The sequence below is a fragment of the Papilio polytes genome, unplaced genomic scaffold (assembly GCF_000836215.1).
Source record: "Papilio polytes unplaced genomic scaffold, Ppol_1.0 DF824208.1, whole genome shotgun sequence".
Taxonomy (NCBI): Eukaryota; Metazoa; Arthropoda; class Insecta; order Lepidoptera; family Papilionidae; genus Papilio; species Papilio polytes.
Window position 1 is genome coordinate 134,354 of NW_013524996.1, and position 6,059 is coordinate 140,412.

Below are 6,059 nucleotides of genomic sequence, written 5' to 3' on the forward strand. Positions count from 1 at the left end.
ATTTTTGGATTTTTGTATGTATTGAAATAACTCAAAAACTATTGGTCCGATTTCAAATTCTTGCAACATTGAAAAGCTTCGTTATCAGTAACATAGGCTATATTTTTATTATTTTTTTTAAATTTTACTCAGACGAAGTCGCGAGTAACAGCTAGTTTATATTAGTACGATTAGAAACATGAGATCAATCTATTACGGACAGACATCAAGTGCGTACCTAATGGTTGAATAAGAAATTTCTTAATGGATACATTATACTAGCTGTAGCTTGCGTCTTCGTCCGGAATTACAAATTGTAATAAAGACTGCCTATGTTACTCAGTAATAACGTTACTATTTATTGGTATAAGGATTTCGGAAATCGACCCAGTAGTTTTTGAGTTATTTCAATACATACAAAAATACAAATCTTTGTTCTTTACAACAGTAGTATAGATATAGCTGTTGCTCGTGACTTCGTTCCTGTTAAATTAACAAATAATACAAAAAATGAAGCCTATATCACTCACAGATAAATAATCTTTCTAATGGTGAAACAATTTCTGAAATCGGCCCAGTAGTTTTTGAGTTATTTCAATACATACAAAAATACAAATCTTTCCTCTTTATAATATTAGTATAGATATACAGATGTTGGCATCTTGCCAAATAATCATACGCATGTTACCAATACGCAGTAAAACCGATTCCATATAATTATGGTCTTGGCAATGAAATTTAAATAGAATTGTTGCTAGATGTATGTTTGGTTGATTTATTTTTCTTTGTGGTTAAGAAAATAAGGAGGGAAAGGTTAGCGTGGTATGGGCATGTTATGAGAAGAGATGAATCACATGTAACAAGAAGGACGTTATTTGTGAGTATGGAGGTACACCGGTAGAGGTATACCTAGAAAGATGGATTGCGTGAAAGGAGACATGATCAAGGGAGTGATGACTGAGATGACGTATGATAGAGTTATGTGGAGGACGAAAACCCGGTGCGCCCTATGGGAGTAGGATAAGGCAGGGGATGATGATCTTTCTTTGTCTACAATATTATTTGATTGTGTATTTTGAACATGCAATTGGTGTACTTTACAATAGATACATTGGAAGGGGAATATCTAGTTTATTTGCCTCCCGTTCTCCGTCGATTAAAGGTGGAAATAACGCATGTCTACAGACAGCAGTCGCTTCGCTATTTCAGCCAATTCCGGTGGCTGCTTGTTCGATTACTAACATATAATACAATAGCTGTGGTTCTCGATTTCTTACGGGTGGAATTACAAAAATATTGTTTATGTTACTCCGTGATAACGTAGCTTTTTAATTGTAAAAGTATTTTTGAAATCGCCCCAGTAGTTTTTGAGTTATTTCATAAACAAATCTTTTCTCTTTATAATAGTATAGTTTAAAAAATAGCGGTTGATGGAGGACTTTTCTAGACGTATTTAACTATATATTTTTAGTTTTTGTAGGTCCAATTCTGTGTACCACAAGAGCGGGCGCATATCTTTGACTAAACTATCGCACAATTATTAAGCGATTGTCGATTGTTTCGCAGCCATTCAACTGTTTAGTTGTACTAAAAATCGAGTAGTGTCCGCACCTCCATATAAACTCATAGGAATCAAAGCGCGACTAATAGTAATCAGCAGCAACCGATCAAGCCGAGGTTCGGCCCTCTCGGGCACCCTTGAATCGGAATGCTAAACGCGTATTGAGTAACAGCCCAAGCCGAGGTCCCCTCTCGGGGACCCTTGTACTTAGTCATTCCATGGAGCGACCACCGAAACGATCTAAGAGCTCGGTTGCCTCCCAATCCGATAATAATAACGAAGTTAAGGCCCGAGCCGAGGCTCCTGAGGGAGTCCTCGAGCCTAGTTACTCATAAAGAGGTTTAGGCTAAGCGCTATCTGCGCTCGGCCACCTCAAGCCCGGTGAATCTGTCAATGCCTCTTCAAGGCAAACAGTGACAACTCAGTCACAAAAAAAAAGCGCGACGCGAAAACAGTTGTGCGATAGTTTAGTCAAAGTTGTGCGCACGCTCTATTGAACGACAATATTATTCCAATAAGCCATTTAAATATCCGTTATAAAGACATCCGTTGGCAGACAGGTAAATGATTAAAACGTCTCTTCGTCGAGAATGTTGTGGAAGAAAGGATGTGCTATTTGGGGAACAAGTAATTATAAATGTCCCGTTTCGTCTATGTTCTGGAAACGTTGGATGCAACTAATTTTATAAATTTTTAATCATGTAGAATTAAAGACAAATTAGTCAGTTATAATTGGATTAATAATAGGAGTTTTATAAAATAACCTAAAAACTTTGTCATTGTTGCGTAAATGCATAAATATATGTGCCTACCTCGGACGAGAATTGTGCTGTTTAGAGTAGTTTTTTTTGCAATTTTTTTTTGTTTTTTTACCTAAAACACAACTATGTAACGGTTTACTTGTTTAATTGACGGTTTCAGAACATAAAAAATACGGATGTTTAGTTATTTTCGAAGTTCAATGTCAACACATGCAATCCGCCATCTTGAATTAAATTTATAACAGACCACGTTCGGTTTTACGTACTTTCAAATTTAACAAAATTATTTATGCGTTTACAGTTGAAAATATTGATTGATTTTCGCTCTAATTCCATTGGAATAAGATGCAAATTATTTTTTTAATCAGTAATAGTTAATTTGCGTATTAAAAACATATCCCGTCTTCCAGTAAATACGTATTTAGTGATGTGGGTGTCGGAAGTTGTTTTATAGCTGTAATAATTCTTAGTGATGGTCGCTGTCAATTATTTTAAGACGTAAAACGGAATTGAGCAACGTCATACGAGTTAATAAAATAGCTGAAATACTTTATGCTCGTTAATACCACACCTAAACCTAAAGTAGGCTAAGCCTTACAAAAATAAGACGTGAAAATATTAGCTAGCTTAGCTAGCGTCTAACGTGGCTTTTGACTAATCATGTTCATTCATTATTATGCATAGATAAAATCCATTAACTTCCCCTTCATTGTCTGTACAACAGAACATTATGTTTTAAGGTTATCTTTTTAATTCACAGAGTATTGAACAAAAGTGTAACACTGAGAATGACGCGCACTCTGAAACACTTAACAAAAGCTTTGTACATACAAATTGTGAATAATGCGCTGCAAAGGTCTTTGCCTTGACTATAAATAGAGACGCGTGCGGGAGAAAGTTCTAGTGATGTTCGCAGATGTATCGATATTGGCACTTATTGTCGATATTTTTGTACAATGACATAAGAATTTACATCCATGATTCTTTCGTATAGTAATTATTTAGTGTAATGAATTGTAAAAAACTATCAAATACTTTAAAAGCGTCTTATTAAATAAAGTAAAGCGAATTACTAACCGCACATATCATCACCAGCTCACTATACGTCCCCACTGAGAGGCTCGGAGCCTACTCTAAGTAAAAGGTGACTAGGCCATAATTAACCATGCTGGCCAAATATTGGTTGGTTGACTTCACACTTATCTTTGAATTTCTTCGCGGATATGTGCTGGTCACGATATTTTATGAAATTATGAATATATGTGTGAAAATTCGAAAAATCCAAAATCACATTGGTACAGCGAAAATCGAACCCAAGACCTGTAGATTACAAGTCAGTGCTTAAACCACTGAGCCACCGTCGCTCACCGCACATGTAAACATCTATATTCGTACAAAAGTTTTAAAAACGACAAACTGCGTTACATTATGGTGTCGTCAGCCAATGAGTTAAGTGACTAGGTTTCAGTCAACCACACTGGTGCGGTGCTTAAACAATAATTTATAGTTAATATAATTTCAATTACGTAATTATTTTATATATACATCTCGGAATTCCTCTGCGTAGCCATTAGACGATACGCTTCCACAAATCTATCAACAACAAACATTTCATACGCAATGGATCAAAATCTCGTGCCAAATACTACGACCTACTTTACAAGACGTGATGCGTTGATGGACAGTAAATATGATTTGATTCGACGTAGTGAGTGCTGTTTGTATAAATATAGATAACTATCTAACTATATTTGAAACACCTTACTAATATTATAAACTAGCTCTCGCCCGCGACTCCGTCCGCGTGGAATAAAAAAAACAAAAGTAAGTAGCCTTTGTGTTCTTCCAGACTAATCTCTACATATATATCAAATTTCATCGAGATCCGTTCAGCAGTTTAGGCTACAAACTCTAACAAACATCCATCTATCCATCCATCCATCTAAACTTTTGCATTTATAATATTAACTAGTATGATATGAAGTTTTAGATGGTTCTCGATAAAATTTGCCATAGATGTAGAGGATAGTCTGGAAAACGTCGCAACTCAAAGAGACGGAGAAGCGAGACTCGGCAGTTTTTTAATTTTTAGTCGGATATCCACACTCTTTACTCTACTCACAGATATCTGTTGTCTAAATGATTTTAAATATCGCGTCCTCAGACGTCAACACCTTTTTATTTCGATTTGACACACTTCCAAAAGCAAACTTTCAATGTTCCTGAACACATCCTAATTTTCCTTTCAATATTTCTACTATACTAAAAGGTTAGCGTGGTATGGGCATGTTATCAGAAGGGATGAATCGCATGTTAGTTATGAATGTGTAGGTACACCGGTAGAGGTAGACCTAGAAAGAGATGTATGGATTGTGTGAAAGGTGACATGATCAAGAAGGGAGTGATGACTGAGAAGACGGATGATAGAGTTAGTTGGAGGCCGAAAACCTGGTGCGCCGACCCTACGGGAATAGGATAAGGTAGATGAGATGGTGAATTTCTACTATCAACCCGCATTATGTACTTGAGTATTGTGATCGAATCCTTACCATCACTATCTTCTACTCCTTATCCTACTCCCGTAGGTTCAGGGCAACAGTACAAATCGGTACTTACGAAGCTAGAGTGTACCGTCCTTCGACGTAGGCAATTTTTGGTTTATTTATAATTAGCTGTTGCCCGCGAATTTACCCGCGTGAAATAAAATAATATGGCCCATGTTACTTACAAACAAATTACCTTTCTAACGGTATATTTTTAAAATCGGCCCAGTAGTTTTTGAGTTAATTCAATACATACGAAAATACAAAAATACTAATCTTTCCTCTTTATAATATTAGTATAGATAAAAAAAAAGTTTAAACCGCCAGGTTAATTTATCTTCAGTAATCTCCGTCATCTCTTCCTTCTTGGATCGAATTTTAATCTTGTCCTTGTTATATATAGCACGTTTTTTTAAATAAAATATTATTAATATCGATATATCGATTTAGACCAATGCACATCACTAAACACAGCTGATCCCATAAAGCGGACGTTCGGGAAATATCTGGACCATTCTCCAGACGCGAGGGACGTTTTTATTTTAACAAAATAACGATGCATTTAAATATAGAAGTTCTCCGCCGTGAAAATTGTATTGATATTGGCATCATTTACATTCTCTTTGATAAAAACAGACAATATGAGAAAAATAATAATTAATTTAGTGATTAGTAGAAAACTAATTGTTCCCAAGCAGTCTCTCTGTACTATTATGAAGAGGAAAGATTTGTATTTTTGTATGTACTGAAATAACTCAAAAACTACTGGGACAATTTTAAAATCCTTTCAAAGTTAAAAAAGGTAAATTATCTGTGAGTAACATCATACTAATATTATAAATGCGAAAGTTTACATGGATGGATGGATGGATGTTTGTTAGAGTTTGTAGCCTAAACGGCTGAACGGATCTGGATTAAATTTGGCATGTAGAACATAATCTGAAGAACACGTAGGCTCACTTTTGTTTTTATAATTCCTCGCGGACGGAGTCGCGGGCGAAAGCTAGTAGGCTATATTTTTTTAATTTCATGGGGATGAAGTCGCTCGCAACAGCTAGTACATTATAAGGACATTATAAAGACGTTATTCTATTGTTTGCATTTGTAAACTTTTTAATTGTAAATGTCAAAATTCGAATGCACAAATGACAACGATGGAAAAGCCATCAATGGATGTTTGTTAATATGTTGCCTAAACTGCTAAACGGATCGCTA

General features: G+C 35.6%; 1 protein-coding gene across 1 annotated transcript in view; it reads left to right on the forward strand.

Annotated features, from left to right (window-relative positions):
• LOC106110663 (trichohyalin-like) overlaps nt 1-6,059 on the forward strand; it is a 27,490-nt gene that overhangs the window by 4,937 nt on the left and 16,494 nt on the right. The window lies entirely within an intron of this gene.